The sequence below is a fragment of the Schistocerca serialis genome, chromosome 3 (genome assembly GCF_023864345.2).
Source record: "Schistocerca serialis cubense isolate TAMUIC-IGC-003099 chromosome 3, iqSchSeri2.2, whole genome shotgun sequence".
In the NCBI taxonomy this organism is placed as follows: domain Eukaryota; kingdom Metazoa; phylum Arthropoda; class Insecta; order Orthoptera; family Acrididae; genus Schistocerca; species Schistocerca serialis.
The window spans coordinates 162968949-162993160 of NC_064640.1; the positions used below are offsets into that span (position 1 = coordinate 162968949).

Below are 24212 nucleotides of genomic sequence, written 5' to 3' on the forward strand. Positions count from 1 at the left end.
TCGAATGGGATTTCCTGGAGAGAAGACGACATTCTTTTCGCTAAGACCGGCCGAAGTGGCCGAGCGCTTCTAGGCGCTACAGCCTGGAACCGCGCGACCGCTACGGTCGCAGATTCGAATCCTGCCTCGGGCATGGATGTGTGTGATGTCCTTAGGTTAGTTAGGTTTAAGTAGTTCTAAGTTCTAGGGGACTGATGACCTCAGAAGTTAAGTCCCATAGTGCTCAGAGCCATTTGAACCATTTTTTTTTCGCTAAACAATACTGAGAAAGCCGAGCGGTTCTAGACGCTACAGTCTGGAACCGCGCGACCGCTACAGTCGTAGGTTCGAATCCTGCCTCGGGCATGGATGTTTGTGATGTCCTTAGGTTAGTTAGGTTTAAGTAGTTCTAAGTTCTAGGGGACTGATGACCTCAGAAGTTAAGTCCCATAGTGCTCAGAGCCATTTGAACCATATTGAATATTGAGAAAATTTGGAGAAGCGGTATTTGCGACTGATGCAGAATGGTTCTATTGTCCCCAATGTATGTTTTGCTCAAGGACTACAAAGATAAGTGTTATTAGGGCATATAGACAGTCGCCCTTTTCCTCGCTGTACTTGCGACTGGTAGAGAAAAGGAAATGAATAGTAGTGGTACGAGGTACCTTCTGCCATAAACCGTACGGTGCCTTGCGGAGTGTGTACGTAGATGTAGATGTAGGTGCCTACTTATTTCTCTTCCGTAATATAAGGATGGAGCGCGACGCTTCTGATTCTACCGGAGCGGAATGTCTTTCTTTGGGTTGCAGTTGTGAGAGAAGCTGTTGGACGGGCTACGTGTTTCGTACCGAAATGGTGCCGAGAGCGTTATCCAGCTTGCGACATATTTGTCATGCGATGACAGCAGAGGCGGCAGAAGCTGGATAGGCTTGCGCGCGCACAGCGACGATCGAAGCAGCGGCGGCGGCTGCGGCTCGGATGCTGAGCGTGTCTCGCGAAGCCGCCACTGTGCAGCCCGCAGCGCCGCGCGCAACCGAGCCTCGCCGGTAAGTCCAATTACACGCGCCGCACCTGCCCTCAAACTTCGTACGCTCTTTCTTTCGCTGCGCCGCAACCGTTTTTTCCACTCGTTTTACAAACGCAGTTAAGGTGCGACTGTCGCAGAATCTTTCGAAGCGTGCTTCCTTTCTCAGACTGTTTGTACGAGAGTGTGTCAATTAATAAGTAGCAAACGCCAGAATACCGGACACTATTTTAAATTTCGCGCCTTACGTGTCTAGGAGGTTCCAGCACGTGTCGCGTGGAAGGTAGCCGATACACAGTATTCCGCGGCCAATGCTTAATGATGTGCAGTCATACCAGAATGGCAGGTGTGATATAAGTAAGTTCCCGACTAGATTAACGCGATTTTTGTGAGCCGAGGGACACTTCGCGAAATACGTCCTTTTACACGTTTATAACTTTATTTCGTGCAAAATTGTGTTCAGTGGGATACAGGAATTCTGCAAAGGACAAAAATTAGTCCCAAACGAGAATCGTCCTATGTAGATCGAATGTGGAGTTGGGTAGAAAGGAAAGGGATTACTGGCGTCAGCCGCAACGGGGCATTGCGAGGACACAGCGGTACGAGTGAAAATAGGTACCTGAACAGGATTCGAACCCGAGACCTCCTGCTTACTAGGAAGGTGCAATCCGGGACATAGTATTATTGCCACTGGGCGGACTATCTCGGCACATTCCCGCCGTTCCCGTCCATTTCCTCCATGCTCACTACTCTAAGATTCCTGCAGGAGGTCGGACTTATCTGTGCATCCGCAATGAAGATGGTGGATCCATTGCCCATCGAGGCGAATCAATTATATGAAAACGTTGTGTCTGTTCTTTTGTACGTGTCCGAAAGAACAGATACCACGCATTCGTATAAAAGAAACGTCCTGTCTGCGCCGGTTATCCACTGATCTCATAGTTTCCCGTATAGCGGTATTTCCCTACCCCTTGCACACATCGGTTTTGTGAGGTGTCGCAAATTACGGAACCAAATACACTTGGTGTATCCCGAGAGCGTTATACGCGAAAAAAAAAAATCGATTTCAGGCTGGTACACGAGGCTTTGATGTCTCTATCCTAGTTTGCGAGTTATTTATTGACTTACCCTCGTAGATGCGGCCGAGTTTGCGTGTTCCAGACACCCTTTTAATTTATTACGTAATCGCCGATTGCAGATTAATCCGTCTAAATGTGATTACTTGGTGAGCTAACCTAATATGCTGCTTAACAGACCGTAGAAATGCACCATTCGGCACTAATTTTACCGATTAATATTTTAGTTTCGCGACCGATTATGTTATTTAAAATTTGCTGCACTCACAGCGTGTGTATTGCGTAGGCGGAGGGTGCTTCGCGCGAGTGTTGTTTCTTTCTAATCCTCAGCCACTTGCTGAATGGGGCGTGACCAAAATGAGTGTGTTCGCTTTAGTGTGTGTGGGACTTCCTCTTGTTCTTATGCAGATCTGTTCCGTCACAGAATTCTTCGGAAGGTGTTGTTATAAGCTTTTCGGGCGAAAAGCCTCGTCGCTCTTCGGGCATTCTCAAATTATACCGGACAGGGTGTGCTTGGTAATCTCTCCATTATTAGTCGGAACGTTTACAGTTACAGTTAGATCTCCAGTCTCGTTTCTATTGCTTAGCTGCGGGGAACTACGATGGAAACGCTGGTGAGGAGTTGATCTGACACTTACCATGTAGTCGAACCTCGTGAATGCTTTCCTCTTCTCTGTGCTTATTGGCTCATTTTATCTACATATGACATGAAGAGCATTCGAAAAGACTGCGGGACATTTTCATAGGTAAATATGTAGCATTATAGTATTCCGGTCTCTCAACAGTAGTATCTTTAGAGAAGAATCTGAAGGCTCGAACCATTTTGACACATCATTATACGAACTGAGGACGTTAGTTGTTCTATAATGCTTTCTTTTATCAGTGCTGATAATGTTTGTATTTAACATCACGTATCTAACACAACATACGCAGTGTGATATTGCAGTGCCTGTGCACTGTTCCGAAGGAACAGGCACTGGAGCGACTACAGCCGTTATGAAATACATGAAATGTATTCGTAGTTGCGAATATGAACAAGCGTCAGCTGTATAATGGAATGGCAGCAATTAAAATTTGTGCCGGACCGGGACCGTAACACAGGCACTGCAATATCCTATTTATCTGCCGATACTAGGCAGCGACTTTCAATTAAAATGTCTCCCCTGTACGGGAAATACATAATGTGTATACCAGCACGTTTTGTGACGCAGGAAAGACGACGTTTGGAAGTTTGGGTGTGGCCATGAATCGCGCACGGGTAGCCAAAGCAGTTAAGGAGACCGCTGGCGTAAAGCGGGGAACTCGGGTTCGAGCGCTGGTCCGGCACCAATTTTCATTGACATCATTCCCTTATACAACAGCTGATGGTTCTTAGAATACTGTGAGTATATTTCATATACTCTTTGCGAAAATTTAGGGAATCGGTATTTGGTTTAACTGCAGAATGATTCCATTGCCGCCAATGCACCGTACATCTTGCGTATGAGGCTCGAAGAGAAGGTAAGAGAAATTAGGGCTCGTGCAGAGGCATATAGACTGTCGTTTTTCCCTCGCTCTATTTGCGGGTGCGAGTGGAACGTCATCTAGGAAACAGCTGCAGAGTGTTACTTATCCAGTCTTTCAATTCATTTATATGTTTAGAGAATAAAAGTGTTCCTCTCAAACTTCCCTCAGGCATTCCTGACGATACCCTCGTCTCTCACGAACACTCGCCGTCGAGGGCAACGCCCTGGGTTCTGTTACTACGACGACTATTCGGAAAGTAAGGAACGATAAGTCGCGAAATGGCAACCACAGTGAAAATCAAAACTGTTTTATTTGCAACAATTAGCTGCAAATTCCAGCTACTTATCTCCATAGTCGCCGATCAGACTTGGACATTTGTCGTAGCGTTATACCAACTTTCCAATAGCCTCGTTATAAAAGGCAGCCACCAGTGCTTTCCGCCAGTTCTCTACGCTGGCCTACAGTTCGTTGTCTGTGCCAAAATGTTGTCTTCATAGCCAGCGGTTCATGTGAGCAGAGATGAAACTCATAGGGAGACAATTACGGGCTGTAATGTGGGTAATCAAACATCTCCAATTGAAAAAGATGCAGGAGCATCATCATTGCCCCTAAAGAATACGGCTGAAAATTGTCTTGAAGAAGAAAACGCAGGACAGTTATGTAATGTTAGGTGCATAGCTTCAGGCGAAATTTCTCCCCAGGGCCTCGTACTTGGCGGGAGACACTTTCTAGATACCTTTATGTGCTCCCAGTGTGCTCAGAACTAAAAAAAGTAACGTAACGCGATCGACGGGTATACTAGAGACACTGGCCAACACACCTGTGCAAAACGTCATCGGATTTTCACTGAGGTTTCCATTTCGCCACCGATCGTTCGTTACTTTCCGAATAACCCTCGTATGTACCGACGTCTACAGACCAAAGAATTTTCCCACATGGAACAGAAAACTGTACTAACTCATACCTGTTAAATATTTAAGATTAACTTTGGGAATCTGCACTAAGCGAAGTGAACATACAGGGTGGTCCATTGATCGTGACCAGGCCAAATATCTCACGAAATAAGCGTCAAATGAAAAAAACTACAAAGAACGAAACTTGTCTAGCTTTAAGGGGGAAACCAGATGGTGCTATGGTTGGCCGACTAGATGGCGCTGCCATAGCTCAAACGGATATTAACTGCGTTTTTGTAAATAGGAACCCACATTTTAAATTACATATTCGTGTAATACGTAAAGAAATATGAATGTTTTAGTTGGACCACTTTTTTCGCTTTGTGATAGATGGCGCTGTAATAGTCACAAACATACGGCTTACAATTTTAGACGAACAGTTGGTAACAGGTAGGTTTTTTAAATTAAAATACAGAACGTAGGTACGTTTGAACATTTTATTTCGGTTGTTCCAATGTGATACATGTACCTTTGTGAACTTACCATTTCTGAGAACGCATGCTGTTACAGCGTGATTACCTGTAAATACAACATCAATCCAATAAATGCTCAAAATGATGTCCGTTAGCCTCAGTGCATTTGGCAATACGTGTAACGACATTCCTCTCAACAGCGAGTAGTTCGCCTTCCGTAATGTTCGCACATGCATTGACAATGCGCTGACGCAAGTTGTCAGGCGTTGTCAGTGGATCACGATAGCACATATCCTTCACCTTTCCCCACAGAAAGAAATCCGAGGACGTCACATACGGTGAACGTGAGGGCCATGATATGGTGCTTTGACGTCCAATCCACCTGCCATGAAATATGCTATTCAATACCGCTTCAACCGCAGGCGAGCTATGTGCCGGACATCCATCATGTTGGAAGTACATCGGCATCCTGTCACATAGTGAAACATCTTGTAGTAACATCGGTAGGACATTACGTAGGAAATCAGCATACATTGCACCATTTAGATTGCCATCGATAAAATGGGGGCCAATTATCCTTCCTTTCATAATGCCGTACCATACATTAACCCGCCAAGCTCGCTGATGTTCCACTTGTCGCAGTCATCGTGGATTTTCTGTTGCCCAATAGTGCACATTATGCCGGTTTACGTTACTGCTGTTGGTGAATGACGCTTCGTCGCTAAATAGAATGAGTGCAAAAAATCGTCCCGTAATTTCTCTTGTGCCCAGTGGCAGAACTGTACACGACGTTCAAAGTCGTCGCCATGCAATTCCTGGTGCATAGAAATATGGTACGGGTGCAATCGATGTTGATGTAGCATTCTCAACACAGACGTTTTTCAGATTCCCGATTCTCGCGCAGTTTGTCTGCTACTGATGTGCGGATTAGCGGCGACAGCAGGTAAAACACCTACTTGGGCATCATCATTTGTTGCAGGTCGTGGTTGACGTTTCACATGTGGCTGAACACTTCCTGTTTCCTTAAATAACATAACTATCCGGCGAACGGTCCGGACACTTGGATGATGTCGTCCAGGATACCGAGCAGCATACATAGCACATTGGGCATTTTGATCACAATAGCCATACATCAACACGATATCGACCTTTTTCGCAATTGGTAAACGGTCCATTTTAACATGGGTAGTGTATCACGAAGTAAATACCGTCCACACTGGCGTAATGTTATGTGATACCACGTACTTTGTGACTATTACAGAGCCATCTAGCACAAAGCGATAAACGTGGTCCAACAAAAACATTCATATTTCTTTACGTACTACACGAATATGTAATAAAAATGGGTGTTCCTATTTTAAAAAAGGAGTTGATATCCGATTGACCTATGGCAGCGCCATCTAGCGGGCCAACCATATCGCCATCTGGTTTGCCCCTTCAAGCTAGACGAGTTTCGTTCTTTGTAGTTTTTTCGTTTGACGCTTATTTCGTGAGATATTTGGCCCGGTCACTATCAATGGACCAACCTCTATAGAATCAGTTGTAAGGTGGAAAAATGTACGACTTCAAATGGCTCTGAGCACTATGGGACTCAACATCTTAGGCCATTAGTCCCCTAGAACTTAGAACTACTTAAACCTAACTAACCTAAGGACATCACACACATCCATGCCCGAGGCAGGATTCGAACCTGCGTCCGTAGCAGTCCCGCGGTTGCGGACTGAATCGCCTAGAACCGCACGGCCACCGCGGCCGGCTGTACGACTTCGAATTTTCCGAAGGATTCGGCTAAAATGATGTGGAGCTGCGTAGTATTTATGGTCCTCACGACCTCAGATTAAAAGCGGATATGGTAAGACATCACTGGTGTGCTGCTAGATTTGGTTCAGCTAGCCTGACAGTGTCTGGGAAACTTACATGGCAGTATTTGAAAGAATGGCAATTTTCTTTTTGTGAAGCACTGTTTCGTAAGTTTAAGAAACCAGCATTCTTCACAGATATCATCCGTCGTATATCGCTGCAGAATCTGAGCCTGAGGGGTAAAAGAACGGTAAGGGCGTCCACGCGGTTACACAGACCGTCATTTTTCTCGCAGTCAGTTTGTGAGTGGGCTGCGAAAGGGAGGTACAAATAACAGTATGTAGCACTCTCCCCCAACAACTTCATTGTGTGACATGCTGCGTACATACGTACAGGCGGGGGGGGGGGGGATAGGTGGAAGGGTGGGAGGGGGATCAAATTTAGCGAACCGCTAAAACGCAACTCATTACCATGCCTAATACGGTGTAGGAAAACAGTTGACGATCAAAACAGCTTCCAGTCGTCTCGGGATGGATAAACACAGGTCCTGTATGATTTTAAGGGAATTTTCGTATTATTCTTCCTGTAAAATAGTGGCAAGCTCCGGTAACGATGATGGCGATGGACAGTGATCACGCACACGTCTCTCGAAATTAGACAACAAAGGTTCAATAATACTGAGATCTGGTTGGGTTGGGGTTGTTTGGGGGAGAACACCAGACAGCGAGGTCATCGGTCTCATCGGATTAGGGAAGGACGGGGAAGGAAGTCGGCCGTGCCCTTTCAAAGGAACTATCCCGGCATTTGTCAAGAGCGATTTAGGGAAATCACGGGAAACCTAAATCAGGATGGCCAGACGAGGGATTGAACCGCCGTCCTCCCGAATGCGAGTCTAGTGTGCTAGCTAAGATCTGCAAAACGCGGCAATTCAACGTTTTGCTCACAAAACCAGTCCCCGACGATGCGGGCAGTGTGGGCAGGACACTCTAACCTTGTAACACAGCATCTTCGTTGGGAAAAAAATATTGTACCTTGGGGTGGAACTGAGCAGCCAAAATCGTCACGTAATCCTTGGCACTAATGCAAACTTGCTGCGTAACCAGTGGGCCCACGAATATCACGATATAGCTGCCCAGTTATCACCGAGTGTCCGCTATGTTTCACTCTTTGGCTGCAAGCAGTCTACATCAAATTCTTGGAACGGCGTGCACCAGACTTAAACTCTACCATAAGTAGGAAACAGTGTGAAACATCTGACCAAATGACGCTCTTCCATTGCTCCATAGTTCAAGGTTTAAGACTTCGGCACCACGTTTTCCTGTTACGGAAATTTGTATCACTGATGTGTGGTTTTGGAATTCCAGCTATCCCTGCAATTCTCTACTAGTGGAATTCCCTTTGAGTCGTTTTGGCGCTCACAGGGTTCGCGAGTGCGACAAACAGTTCTGCATTATCGTTGAACACACTTTCGCCCGCGTTGTGATTTACTGCTTGATGGTTCCCGGTTTCCCTCTATGCGAATTAATTTCGATGCGGTGCCTCTTGAAACACGAAACACGTCTGCTGTATTGGTTACGGCAGTACCCACCATATGAGCACAAACAACCTGTCCACAAATGTTCAAATGTGTGTGAAATCTTATGGGACTTAACTGCTAAGGTCAGCAGTCCCTAAGCTTACACACTACTTAACCTAAATTATCCTAAGGACAAACACACACACACACCCATGCCCATGGAAGACTCGAACCTCCGCCTGGACCAGCCGCACAGTCCATGACAGCAGTGCCTGAGACCGCTCGGCTAATCCCGCGCGGCAACCTGTTCACGTTCGAATTCACTTACAAGGGGACCGCGCCTACATGTCATCACTGATTTGAACCAAATTTATGGTATATGCAGGGTTTTACAGAAACGAGAGAGACAGAAGTTGGTGCTGTGTATGGTAATGCGTTTAGAACAGATAACATGTTTGGGGCGGGTCGGGAGTTCAAAAATGTTCAAATGTGTGTGAATTTCTAAGGGGCCAAATTGCTGAGGTCATCGGTCCCTAGACTCACACACTATTTAAACTAACTTATACTAACAAGGGGAGGCTACGACGTCTGGAAAGCGGATTTACTGCAAACTTCGTAGACTCGTAGTACTCCATTGGGACAACAAAATGTGTAAGCAATAGCGCGTACTTCTCAAGCGTTATTGAGAAAATCGCAAGATAATTTCGATCGTCAAATATCTCAGATATCTATGCGTAATCATTTACCAGGAAGCGCCGGCAGGCGAGTGGTTAGCGTTCAAGCCCCGTAATCGCTGGGTCACTGGATCGAGTCCCGCTCGTCAGTTTTATTTTTATTTACAGTTGATGTAATGGGAAAAATACGTGTAATCGGATGAACTTTTATTAAATTTACAATGTTATTTGGCAGTCTACAAATTTTTATTATTCATAACTACTGACTAGTAAACGGCCAAACGCATAAAGTGATACTGAAAGTGTATGCTTGTCCCTGATTTGAGAAATCCCTTGTACCTGGAAGGAGCCCGAAACGACTTGTTACCTCAGAAGTTTTGACCGGCACAGACGGCTTTCGAAAGATGTACAATTAATCGTCGCTTTCGACATTACGATTACAAGCTGCGGGATGGTATTTTTCGTAAAAACATGAAAAACAAAGTTAAACGGCAACAGCTGCACTGAATAATTGCTATGTTTCCTCACACGCAAGGTCTTTTGAGGTTTTCCGTGGAAAAACAAACCTCGTTAACATTTTCAAAAACCTCCCTGCAGCCGATAATTTGGAAGCAAACCATGCATAACGCAGCACTTCCTTAAATATCGGCGCTGATCGTTGGTCACGCAGTATCGAGTGTATTTTGATAGCGTCATCACGAGAAGCAATTTCTCGTTCTCTTTCGATTAAATACGATCTCTATGACGCTTGAGAAGTACGCGCTAATGGAGTACTACGAGTGTACGAAGTTAGCAGTAAATCCGCGTTCCAAACGTCGTGGCCTCCCTTTGTAAGAACAACACACACACACACACATGGGAGGACTCGAACCTCCGGCGGGAGGGGCCGCGCAGTCAGTGAGATGCGCCGCTAACCACGCGGCCACTCCTCGCGGCCCGGGTCGGGAGTGACATGAGCCATTTATACACTCCTGGAAATTGAAATAAGAACACCGTGAATTCATCGTCCCAGGAAGGGTAAACTTTATTGACACATTCCTGGGGTCAGATACATCACATGATCACACTGACAGAACCACAGGAACATAGACACGGTCAACAGAGCATGCACAATGTCGGCACTAGTACAGTGTATATCCACCTTTCGCAGCATTGCAGGCTGCTATTCTCCCATGGAGACGATCGTAGAGATGCTGGATGTAGTCCTGTGGAACGGCTTGCCATGCCATTTCCACCTGGCGCCTCAGTTGGACCAGCGTTCGTGCTGGACGTGCAGACCGCGTGAGACGACGCTTCATCGCCCGCAGCTCGTGGTCGTGCGGTAGCGTTCTCGCTTCCCGCGCCCGGGTTCCCGGGTTCGATTCCCGGCGGGGTCAGGGATTTTCTCTGCCTCGTGATGGCTGGGTGTTGTGTGATGTCCTTAGGTTAGTTAGGTTTAAGTAGTTCTAAGTTCTAGGGGACTGATGACCATAGATGTTAAGTCCCATAGTGCTCAGAGCCATTTGAACCATTTGAACGACGCTTCATCCAGTCCCAAACATGCTCAATGGGGGACAGATCCGGAGGTCTTGCTGGCCAGGGTAGTTGACTTACACCTTCTAGAGCACGTTGGGTGGCACGGGATACATGCGGACGTGCATTGTCCTGTTGGAACAGCAAGTTCCCTTGCCGGTCTAGGAATGGTAGAACGATGGGTTCGATGACGGTTTGGATGTACCGTGCACTATTCATTGTCCGCTCGACGATCACCAGTGGTGTACGGCCAGTGTAGGAGATCGCTCCCCACACCATGATGCCGGGTGTTGGCCCTGTGTGCCTCGGTCGTATGCAGTCCTGATTGTGGCGCTCACCTGCACGGCGCCAAACACGCATACGACCATCATTGGCACCAAGGCAGAAGCGACTCTCATCGCTGAAGACGACACGTCTCCATTCGTCCCTCCATTCACGCCTGTCGCGACACCACTGGAGGCGGGCTGCACGATGTTGGGGCGTGAGCGGAAGACGGCCTAACGGTGTGCGGGACCGTAGCCCAGCTTCATGGAGACGGTTGCGAATGGTCCTCGCCGATACCCCAGGAGCAACAGTGTCCCTAACTTGCTGGGAAGTGGCGGTGCGGTCCCCTACGGCACTGCGTAGGATCCTACGGTCTTGGCGTGCATCCGTGCGTCGCTGCGGTCCGGTCCCAGGTCGACGGGCACGTGCACCTTCCGCCGACCACTGGCGACAACATCGATGTACTGTGGAGACCTCACGCCCCACGTGTTGAGCAATTCGGCGGTACGTCCACCCGGCCTCCCGCATGCCCACTATACGCCCTCGCTCAAAGTCCGTCAACTGCACATACGGTTCACGTCCACGCTGTCGCGGCATGCTACCAGTGTTAAAGACTGCGATGGAGCTCCGTATGCCACGGCAAACTGGCTGACACTGACGGCGGCGGTGCACAAATGCTGCGCAGCTAGCGCCATTCGACGGCCAACACCGCGGTTCCTGGTGTGTCCGCTGTGCCGTGCGTGTGATCATTGCTTGTACAGCCCTCTCGCAGTGTCCGGAGCAAGTATGGTGGGTCTGACACACCGGTGTCAATGTGTTCTTTTTTCCATTTCCAGGAGTGTATTAGTGAACATTCCAGGCAGTGAGTTGTTTAACGGAAAGAATGCAGAACTATAATCCGAGGATCGCAGAGTCGAGTCCCTTCACAGAAACTTTTTTTCTTATTTTTAACATCAAACAAAGAATTTGGAAAACTTGAAAATTTGAGGTAAGGTCTTATGGGACCAAACTGCTGAGGTCATCGGTCCCTAAGCCTACACACTACTTAAACTAACTTACTCTATGGACAACACACACACCCATATCCGAGGGAGGACTCGAACCTCGGATGGGGGGAGCCGCACGGACAGTGACAAGGCGCCTAATACCGCGCGGCTACCCCGCGCGGCCAAAGAATTTCATCAAAATGTTTCAAAGCTCCTCTTATCTCATCGAGAGAGAAAAAGAAATTACATTCCGCGAAGACTGCATCAAAATATATTCTGTCGTCATCATAAACTTCTAATATTCGGAAAAATGCTGCGTTGCGCGTTGTTTGTTGCCAAACTGTGCGATGAGAGATAATGTTTTATGAAAGTAAACCAAGATTGTATTTCTGTAATAACTTTAAAACAACCGTGTAATTTTAGAAACGCAGCGATTGAATGAATATATGCAAGATAACGGGAAAATTATTGCTTCCCCTACTTTTACGCCGGCAAGTGTAAATTATCAGCTGTAATAATCTAATTTCGTGTACGAAGTTCTTGTGTGCGTCTTAAAATTTCTTCCTAGAAATATAATTGCAATTTCAAATTTCACTTCGACTTTCTTTTCGTGTCTTTTATGGAAATATTATTAACTGAAATATATTTCGCATTATTTCAATTTATTTTGCTGTGTAAGTAATGTAAAAAATTAAAATAAAAAAAATGTTTCCTCATGGGAACTCGACCCCAAGACCCTCGCATTACTGTTGCGTACTCTTTTCGCTGCGTCAACCAGTCAGCAATATTGTTGAAATCGGTGATGATGAGAAGGCGCGGTCCCGTTGTTAGCTGTGATACAATGCTGTCACAACTGCACACGACACTGTTCTGACCAACGTATGAGGGCATCGACAGCTGCCGTCAGGGGTCAAATACAACAGCGCCACCTAGCATCTGCATTTATGTTCTCGTGCTGTTTCCATAATTCCGTCCAAGCCGTGTAGATGTGTTGTATAAGTTTTTTCGTGTGTTGTCTTATCCTTCCTATCAACAGGAGCGTCTTGGACCCCTTGTAGTAAGTTACGGGTACTGTCTTTATAATAACTCTACAAGGAACTCTTTGTGTTCCGTCAGACATAGGTCATTTTTCATATACAGCAAGTTCACTTGTTTGAACGAAGGCTGTCTTGTGCCTTCATTCAGATCAGAGTGTGAGCAAATAGCGTTCATCTTTATATCGTAGTTACGAGCAACACGTTCAACGTCTTGAAACAGGAGTGCAATCTTTAATTCATATTTTGTAGAGTAAGGTTGTAAGAGGTAGGCAGGAACCACTGTGGTTCAATATCCACGAAAGGAAGGTGTTATGAAGGCAAAGACAGTTCCATCACAGATTTAAGAGCAATCAAGTCCTTGACACACAAAAGCTTACCGCAGTCAAAATGAGTGTAAGGAGACCAGAGCGAGGACCGTTTAGTAATTTCGAAAGTAAAGTTTTACCGATAGATCTGACAGACAATTGCAAGACGTTTTAGTCTTAGGTTAAATAAGTAAACGCATCAAAATCATCTAGTCACAGCGACCACACTCGTACCGAAAAGGAAGATGAAAGATATCTACATCTACATACATACTCCGCAAGCCAACGATTGTTGCATGGCGAAGGATACCGTATACCACTGCTAGTCATTTCCTTTCCTGTTCCACTCTCAAATAGAGCGAGAGAAAAAGATTGTCAATATGCCTCCGTATGAGCCCTTAGTTATCTTATCTTCGCGGTTGTCACGCGAAATGTACGTTGGCGGCAGGAGAATCGTTCTACTGTCTGCCACAAATGTTCTCAATAGTGACTCGCGAAAAGATTGTCTTCTTCACTCCCGGGATTCCATTTCGAGTTTACGAAGCATGCGTGCTGATCGAACGTACTAGTAACAAATCTAGCAACACGCCTCTCAATTGCTTCGCTGTCTTCCTTTAACCCGACCTGACGGAGATCCGAGACACTGAAACAGAACTGTATAGCGCTATTGCTCTACACACATTCTCCTTTACAGATAAGCTGCACTTTCCTAAAATTCTCCCAATAAACGGAAGTCGACCATCCATCTTTATTCCCTTTTACTACTACCAACTTTGCATGCTCGTTCCATTTCATATCGCTTTCCAGCCTTACGCCTACACATTTAATCGACGTTGCTGTGTCAAGCAGTACGCTCCTTGTGTTGTATTCGAACGTTGCAGGATTGTTTTTCCTACTCGTATGCATTAACTTACATTTCTCTACATTTAGAGCTAGCTGTTACCCGCACAACAACTAGAAATTTGATCTAAGTCATCTTGTATCCTCCTATTGTCACTCAAACGACGATATCTGTCCGTACAGCGCAGCATGGTCAGCAGACAGCCGTAAATTGCACATCATCCTATCCGTCACATCATTTACCTACATAGAGAACAACAGTGGTCCTATCACACGTCCGTGGTGCATTCCTGACGACACTTTTGTCTCAGATGAACGCTCGCCGTCGAGGACAACGTACGGTACTGCGTTCTATTAGCCGAAATAAAAGTTTTCTGCGTATGGTACCGCGTCATAATGTATAAAACTACTGCTGCTGGAGATAAACCAACGTTTCGGCCACTATTGCAGGGGCGTTCATCTGGGTCTATTGTGACCAGTAGACCCAGAAGAAGGCCGCTGAAACAGTAGTTTTATACATTATGACGCGGTACCATACCTAGAAAATTTTTATGTCGACTGACTCTGGCCACAGAAGTCCACGCAGTTATAATGCGTTCTATTACTTAAGAAGTCTTAGGGCCTCTCACATATCTGGGAACCTAGTCCTTATGCTCGAATATTTGTTAACAGACTGCAGTGGAGCATCGTGTCAGACGCTTTCCGGATATTTGGAAATATGGAATCTGCCATTGCCTTCCGTCTATGGTTCGCAGGATATCATGCGAGGAAATTTCGCACGAGCGATGCGTTCTAAATCCGCGCTGATTTGTGGACAGAAGCTTTTCTCTCTCAAGGAAATTCATTATATTCGAACTAAGAATGTGTTCAAGGATTATGTAGCCAACTGATGTTAAGGATATTGGTCTGTAATTTTGTGGGCCGTTGTCTAACCGTTCTTATATACACGAGTCACCTGCGCATTTTCTCTCATTAAAACCGAATTGCGATGCTATCTGGACCTGGCGTCTTATTTGTTTTCAGTTGATTCTCTACACCGGGGACGCCTGTTATTACGTCCTCCATTCGGGGCCTGTGCAACAGTCAATGGACAGTTTGTTTATACGACTTTCTATTGCCACTCCGGACTTGGCAATGAGTGACTGTATAAAAGCCCTCAGCCGCTTATTGATTTAACGTGTGAGCAGAATTTTCCCAGGCCCCCGGCGATATCGTTCGCTAAGGCTTAACGGTGGAAGTTGTTGTATGCTTTGCGCATCGATCTTCTTACGGACGCATGAATTTCCATTTTTGCATGCTGACATTCGCGCGTTCTTTTTTTTATTTTATTTTTTTATTTTTTTTAACCGAGAGTGCAATCATCTCTGCATGCTCAGCATTTTCCGAATTTTGTTAACAAACCACGGCGGGTCTTTTTTATCCCTTACCCGGAACATACGTCTCCAGAGTGCGATTTACAATTAGTTTAAACTTTGCTGATAGTTTCTCTACATCCGTCATATTGGAACTAAATAATGTCCATTCATTGTCTAAGTGACATACTAACAATTGCTTATCTGGTTTTTGCAGTCTAAATACTCTCGTAGGCTTCTAGATGGATTTATTAACTTTAGGAACCATCGTCGCTGAGATGACATCATGATCACCAATCCCTGCCCGTATACTGACGCTGGCGATAAGGTCACGCCTGTCACTGTCGAAGATAGTTCCACTGCGTGTGGGCTGCGGAACTAGTTGTTCAAGGCAGTTTTCGGAAAACGTGTTCGAAAGTGCTTCTCAAGACTGTCTATCCTTACCACCTGCAATGAATCCACAGACGTGCCAGACTATACTCGTAGATTAAATCCACCTCCAACTAATATGGCATGATTTGGGTATTTCCGCGCTAATGCGTATAGACTTTCTTAGATTAATTTTACAACTTTTACGGCAGAATCGGAAGGCCGGTAAAAACACCCGATAATTAACTTGAGTTCACCTAGACGTGTTCCTCGTAACCAGATAACTTCACAGCCAGCCTCAATTTCAATCTCGATGGACACAATATTTTGTCGATAACAACGAAAATTTTTTTTCCTAAGGCGTCTAATCTGTCTTTTTCGATAAACGTTCCATGTCTCACCAATTCTATTTCAGGTTTCATCTGTATCTCGGATCTGAGAGTAGTTTGAACGCAACAACTTTCCTATAGGGCAGTAAGTTCAGGTACTTTCTTACCAGTTCTTCGAAAATTTACTCTTAAAATTTTGAAAGTCGCTTTCTGTGTATCCATTGGAAAGGGTTCATCAGAGGGCCTTAAACACAACCTAGCCTAAAAAGAACTCCTTGTGCGCTCCAGAAGTACTCTGCTGCTCGAGTAGCCGCGTCCTTTGTTTAGTGCACCTATCAACAGGGTCCTACGATACTCCACCTCATACCGCTGGTCCAGGAATCTGCAGCCATGAGTGTCACAGAATCGACGGAGCCCTTCGCTGAGACTCCCCACTCGGCTTCAAACCAGAGAACCCCGATCGACTCTGGGTACGATGCTGCAAACTGTGAGTTGTGGTTACGCCATGCGAGCGAGGCCAACAGTCTTCACTACTTTCGACAGCCGCCCATTGGAATTGAGGATGATCTCAGAACCCAAGCGACAGGCGTCACTGGTACCGACATGTGACACCAATTGCAGACCACTGCTCCCTGAAACCTCGACAGCCACAGGCAGGGCCTCCTCCACATCTCGGATGAGGCTCCCACGATTGTACATTGGAGTTCTTTCCAGCCCCAACCGATATTTCGCTAAGGGGCTACATAACACAACTAAGATTGGAGATCCCGATAACTATTAAAACTTTACCTACCCCCATGTGCCTGCTCGGACGCTGCTGAAGGAGCGGCCACCTGTCAACTCTCATTGTGAATCGGCGAGGCCCGATGGCCAGCCTTCACACTGCCTCCCTGCCTCGAGAGACGCAACCACGTAACAACCCACCATTCACCCTGCAGTGAGTGCACATTTCCCGTTTCGGGTGCGCTGGAAGGTGCCTCCACAGCAGAGAACCTGGGCGATACAAATGTCCCTTGCGACGCGCCATTTTCTCCACCGTCGCCACACCCCGAGCCAGCAGCCTGCAGACAGTTGACTACGGCCGTAAGCGTCTGTAGCTACTTGCAAACTGCGGCCAGATCTTCCTGCGTCCGCACACAACACGCGCACACCCTGTCCATCCCACTACTATTAATTTAAGAATTAAACTACGAAAAAAAACCAAAAAATTAAATATGTGAGCTGGTACTCCCATGGAGCTACCAGTAGAGGCTTGCGGCTGACTGGGCTGTGTTCCAAAGTCACTGGCTGTCCAAAACAAATGACAACTACGCTACAGATAGAAGGTCGAGATACTGAATTCCCGGAATTTTTTCAGTGCTGAAGATCGAGATGTGCTTCCTCGTTTCAGTCATCGTACAAACATCGAAATGGAAGATACTGAGATAAATGATTACGAAAGAGAAGGTCAAGTACAATGGAACGACAGAGAAAAGACATGCATACCTGACGAGATACATAAGCAATTCTGCTATACAGATAATGCAAAGTAACTTCTGGGAAAAGGTTTTTGTAGGTCGCTGTATCAACGAACAATATCAAGAGATTAAAAAAAGAAGGAAAAAAGCGCTGTTTATTCTCGTTTTGAAAAAGAGTTGTCGGTCAGATGCAGACAGCTAGAGTCCTAAATCGGAGATGTCAGTTTGTTGGGGAATTATAAACCATATGTTTTGCTCATGTATTTTCATCTTTTTCGGGAAGGAAGATCTACGCTATAGAATTCAACAGGTATTTCGGAAACTGACATTCCGTGAAATTCAACTCGCTCTGTTCGTTCATGAGATACGGCGAAAGCCTGATCCCGTGTTCTTTTCCGTCCGAAAGACAGTCGACATAGATCCGCATGCCGCTCAACGAACGAATTACAAGTATGGGAATATCGAACCAATTTTGTGATTATGTTAAAAATGACGAAATTCCTCTAGCTGTAGGCATCGAATATTCTCATTCTCGATACTGTAAGTGGACTGCTTCCACGATATCGTATCTTTGTTGCTGAAGTTGTCTTAGTTACGATCTTTGAACCACTAGTTTTAACTTCATATCAGTTACTACCTGCCTTCCGCGTGGAACACGCCTATCTCACCACTGACTACTGGTGTTAGACACATACAGTTGCTGTCAACAAGTATGGTGAGTTACTTATACAATGTTACCTGCTTAGACGTCCTACACGTAATAACAACGAAGCACGACCGTTTCTCCGTCCGCCTACCGCGTGTTACTGTTACATCGCTTTTAGAATGACTTAGCTTCCTAGTAGATTTAATGTCAACTTCCTTGACGATACTTGAACTGTTTCCCCCACGTGTAGAGATTGTTCTGTTTAATACTGATTATAAGACAGTAGTTCAGGTGTTTATATCCGCTTATACCTACTATAGAGTTCAATATGTTGTCACTTCAATGAGTAACTTGCCCGCCTTAGACAGATTTTATACTTGGTATATTATCAACTTCCACTATTAGTCAGTTTATTTTAATCAGTAAATTGGTCTTTTAGCCAAAATAATTATGCTTCCAAGTTTCATGCTCGTTTCTCGTAAATCAGTGCGTAGCTGATATGCTTTAACTACCAATTCTATACAACAACCGAATTATAAAGATAAGTAAAATGAATGAGTCCCCATGTTATAGTAATGATTGGTCCAGTAGACTATTTGCCCATAGTAAATAGAGATTAAGCGCATTATTGATCGTAATTAACTCGAATTGACACTCGACGAGATCAAATACTTAATACAAGAGATTTTAAGAAATCTAGGACTCCATCCAAAACTAATTAAAATAATACAACTCACTCTAAACAACACCAAATCAAAAGTGAAGTTTAGAGGAGAAATTTCGGAACCATTCCTCATAAAAACGGGCTTAAGACAATGTGACTGCCCATCACCATTACTGTTCAACTGTGCACTGGAATACATAATGAGAGAATGGTACAAGGACAATCCAAAGACGATAAGAATTGGAAGTCCAAAAGATGATGTTAGCTTAAACTGCTTGGGATTCGCTGACGATCTTGCTCTCCTAGCCAATACCGTTCAAGAAGCCGGGTAACAAGTGAAATCACTACAAGAAATAGCAGAGAAAGTAGGCCTTAGAATATCATTTGAAAAAACGGAGATTATGCTAACTGATCCACCACTTGCAAACAAAATTACAATAGGAGAACAGGAAATCAAAATTGTTGATTAATTTAAATATTTAGACGAAATAATAACATACAATCTAAATGAGAAGCCATCATGGCAGAACAGAATAAAAAAACTGAACTACGCAAATTACGTTACCAAAACTACATACAACAAAAAAAGCCTATCTATAGATGCAAAATTAAAACACTATAAAACAGTTACACAACCAGAAATAACGTATGCAGCTGAAACTATTGACAGAATACTAAAAATAGAAAGAAGAATAATTAGAACATGTATAAATAAACAGTATAAAATAAATGGACATTGGAGAATAGCATCAAATGAAACAGTATATAAAAAAATAGAACCAGTCAAGAGCACGATCAGGAAGAAACGCATCTCATTCTTTGGACATCTGATGAGAACTCCAGAAAACAGAATTAGTAAAAAAATAATACAAAAATTGTAGAATAGCAAGAGCGACATTAAATGGATCACAGAAATTAAGGAAGATAAAAAAGAACTCCAAATTACAGTAGATGACCTAAAAAACAAGACAGAGAAAACCAGAATACTGCAAGACCCGCAAACCAGACTACAAATGAAAATCAATAAAATGAGTACAGGAAGAGTGGTCTCAGATGAAGAAAGAAAGAAAATATCTGAAAGAATGAAGAAATATTGGGCAGACAGAAGAGCAAAACACCTTTCATATAAGAATGGACTCTAATAATTATATTACCTAAATATCATATTAAGTTATTGTTGAGCCAAATTATATCCCTGTGTAACAACTTGTTTACAACTTTGTATTTTTGACTAGAGTGGTCCAATGAAGCCCATAAAAAAAAACAAGAGTTACTTTACTGGGTGGCTATGTTTGTGTGTATTTATTAGAGGAACAACAAATACGTTACATATATGACCGTTTATTTCAACTGACGTTGCCTAGATTACTTCTATTTAGAGCATTACCATGTATCTGATCGTACTTTTGACCATGTAAACTTACTGGAATTGATTTTAGACCCTGGTCGTAGCCTTCGATGAGACACCGACCTATAAATTATTTCAGCAACGTGTTAACTTATACCTTTATTGGAATGAATAGTTTTTTTAAATTGATTAGCACGTATTTTACACTATTGACTACCTTGTATTAACTGGGTTTCACACCATTTTTCCGGTCCCTTACCATTTCTTTCGTGGTGTTAGGAACGAAGTTGTCTAAGTAAATTACGCCATTGTTACTTTAGTATGACGACAGTACAGAATTTTGCAAACGTAACTCTAGTCCACCTTTCCCACCGTTCACTACTAGTAAACAATGTTTACCTAACATACGTTTGATTGGCAATGCGTATGTTCTCCTTTTTATAGTTCATTATTTTAAAAAAAATTACAATGTTCCACGCCTATATTATTATCTATTAAAATAACGGCTTGTAGCGTAAGCTTTTACATAGTATCATTTTTAATACCTGATATTAACTTATAATAAAACGATTGTGCATATACAGCTTCATGTGTATTTAGTGATACCACGTAAATGGCTAATGTCCATTTTAACGGAAATGACCAAAAATATAATTAGTTTCACTAAAATTATCCATTACGTAATATGGTTATAATAGAATTATTTTGCATAATAACTCATAAATTACTGTTGTTGCATTGCTTGTTTGTGTGGTATGTTGTATTTAGGGCCTGAAGACGATGTAACAACATCGAAACTATTTGCTAATAAAACCAACACCTTAATACAGCGAGAGGAATTTCGTCGTTTTTAACATATATTATACTAGCTGACGTCCCAAGTCCTCCGTTTCAATTGTGAATATACGAAGAATTTTGTGATTGAATTCAAATATTACTAGCAGACTAATTGTAGGAAAAGCAGATAGCCGAATGAGATTCTTTGGAAAAAGCCAAAGCAAATGTAATTCATCTATGAAAGATGTAGCTTACAAATCACTCGATTGATAGAACCTTGAGTATTGTTCTAAGTCTGGACTGTTGAAGTGTAGGCTTAATAAAGAAGATCCAAAGGAGAGTGGCACATTTCGTCACGGTTTCGAGTAGTAAACGGAAGTGCGTTACGTAGGAACGAAGGAATTTTATGTCCCGTCGACAACGAGGTCATTAGAGAAGAATCACAGGCTTGAGCTGCAGAAAGTTGGAGACGGAAACAGACCGTGCCTTTTCCAAACGATACGTCCCAGCATTTACCTTAAAACGATTTAGGGAAATCGTGGCATATCTGCATCTGGATGGTCAGATGGGAGTTTTAACCGTCGTCCTTCCGGATGCGAGTACAGTCCTCGCTCGGTGCGTGCGTTACGGAGATGCTCATCGAACTCTGTTGGCAAACGCTAAAGAGACGTGACTTGCATCATGAAGACGTTTATTGTTAGAATTACGAAAGCGTAAATTCCGAATAGAGGCAAGCAACATGTTAAATTTCTCACATACATCTTGCGAAATGGAAAAATCGGACAAATCAGAGACTTACCGATGGTCGTTATTCGAAACCGCCACTCGTGAATGGACAAGAGGAGAGTGGAAATGATGCGCTACTAGAGGCACCCTGCTCCAAGCACCGTAAGGTGGCGTGCGGGGTATACATGTAGATGTATTACACTTTTCTCCCATCGCTGTTTCTGTAACAAGAAATACAAAGAGACAATCTTCTAATTTTCCTCTTCTCAGAACTACCATCTACATCTGTATCTACGTGATTACTCTGCTATTCACAGTAAAGTTCCTGGCAGAGGGTTCAACGAATCACCGTCAAGTTGTCTCTCTACCGTTCCACTCCCTAACTGCGCGAGGGAAAAACGAGCACTTACATTTTTCTGTGCGAGCCCTGATTTCTCTAATTTTTATCGTGATGATCATTTCTATGTAGGTGAGTGCCAACAGAATGTTTTCACAATCGGAGGAGAAAACTGCTGATTGAAATTTCATGAGAAGATCCCGTCGCAACGAAAAACGCCTTCGTCTTAATGATTGCCACTCCTATTCATGTATCATGTCTGTGGTACTATCTCCCCTATTTCGCGATAATACAAAACGAGCTGCCCTTCTTTGCACTTTTTCGATGTCATTCGTCAGTGCCACTTGATGTGGATTCCACACCGCACAGCAATACTCCAGATTAGGGCCGACAAGCGTGGTGTAAGGAGTCTCTTCAGTAGACATGCTACACCTTCTAAGTGTTCTGCCAACGAATCGCAGTCCTTAGTTTGTTCTATGCGATCGTTCCAGTTTAGGTTATTTGTAATTGCAATCGCTAAGTATTTAGTTGGATTTACAGCCTTAAGAGTTGTGTGACTTATCGCGTAATCGAAATTTAGCGGATTTCTTTTAGTACTCATGTGAATAACTTCACACTCTTCCTTATTCAGGGTCAATTGCCACTTTTCGCACCATACTGATATCTTATCTAAACCATTTTGTAATTCGTTTTGGTGGTCTGATGACTTTTCAAGACGGTAAATGACAGCATCATCTGCAAACAATCTAAGACAGCGACTCAGATTGTATCCTATGTCGTTAATAGAGGGCCTATAACACTTCCTTGGAGAACGCCGGATATTACTTCTGTTTTACTCGATGACTTTCCATTCTAACAGGAAATCACGAATCCAGTCGCGCTACTGTGGCGATATTCCACGGGCACGCAGTTGGGTTAGATGATGCGTCTGAGGAACGATGTCGAAAGCCTTCTGGAAATCTAAAAATATGGAATTAATTTGACATCCCCTGCCTTTTTTTTTTTTACAAGTTTCCTGAGACCGAATTGAGGATCAAATCTGCAAGGTCATGGAAAGTGTCAGTACACGAAATTACAACATAAAAGTAACAACAGATAAAAATAAAATGTTTATGAACCCGAAAAAAGTCAATCCATAAGTTTAAGTAACCGCAATCAACAATACAACAAGAATCAGCTTAATTACTCAAGGAACTTCTCGACAGAATAGGAGTGACCGATAAGGGAACTCTTCATTTTCGATTTGAAAGTGCGTGGACTACAGCTAAGGTTTTTGAATTCGAGTGATAGCTTACTGAAAATGGATGCAGCAGTATACTGCAAACCTTTCTGGACAAGAGTTACGGAAGTCCGATCCAAATGCAGGTTTGATTTCTGCCGAGTATTAACTGAGTGAAAACTGCTTATTCTTGGGAATATGGTAATATTGTTAACAAGAAATGACAGTAAAGAATATATATATATATATATATATATATATATATATATATATATATATATATATATATATATAGATAGATAGATAGATATATTGAGAGACGAATGTCAAAATACCCAGACTCGTTAACAGGGGTCGACAAGCGGTCCGTGAACTTACACCACTTGTTGCCCGAACCCCCCGTTTCTGAGCCAAAAATATCCTTTTAGAATGGGAAGAGGTGACTCAAAATATAGTACCATACGACATAAGCGAATGAAAAAAGTAAAGTAGACTAATTTTAGTGTCGAACGATCAGTCACATCAGCTACTGTTCGAATAATAAAAGTGACAGCATTAAGTCTTTGAACAAGATCCTGAACATGGGCTTTCCACGACAGTTTACTGTCTATCTGAACAACTAGAAATTTGAACTGTTCAGTTTCACTAATCATATGCCCATTCTGTGAAATTAAAACGTCAGTCTCTGTTGAATTGAGTGTTAGAAATTGTAAAAACTGCGTCTTACTGTGATTTAGCATTAGTTTATGTTCTACAAGCCATGAACTGCGCTGTTAAAAATCGAGCCAATGTTTTACAGAACATCCTTTACTGCCAAGTTAGTGTCATCAGCAAACAGAAATATTTTAAAGTTACGCATAATACTAGAGGGCATATCATTTATATAAATAAGGAAGAGGAGTGCTGCCCCTGGGGCACCTACCTCCCCCCCCCCCCCCCCCCTCCACCACCACCACTCACTTGAGCGTACCCGACCACGACCACAGCCATTCTCAATATTGTGAATAATGCCCTTTTGCTGTCTGTTGCTTAATTAGTAAGAGGTGAACCAATTCTGAGCTACTCCGCGTATTCCGTAATGGTCCAGCTTCTGGAGCAATATT

General features: G+C 43.7%; 1 protein-coding gene across 3 annotated transcripts in view; it reads left to right on the forward strand.

The window, feature by feature from the left end:
* Positions 1 to 967: 967 nt before the first annotated feature.
* LOC126471556 (glutamate [NMDA] receptor subunit 1) overlaps positions 968 to 24212 on the forward strand; it is a 524350-nt gene continuing 501105 nt past the window's right edge. For 2 of the 3 annotated variants that reach the window (XM_050099785.1, XM_050099784.1), the window contains exon 1: positions 994 to 1025. The gene's annotated coding sequence lies outside the window, so the exon portion shown is untranslated. Of the gene's footprint in view, positions 1026 to 24212 lie in introns of all 3 variants that reach the window. The other variant, XM_050099783.1, reaches the window with a different exon arrangement.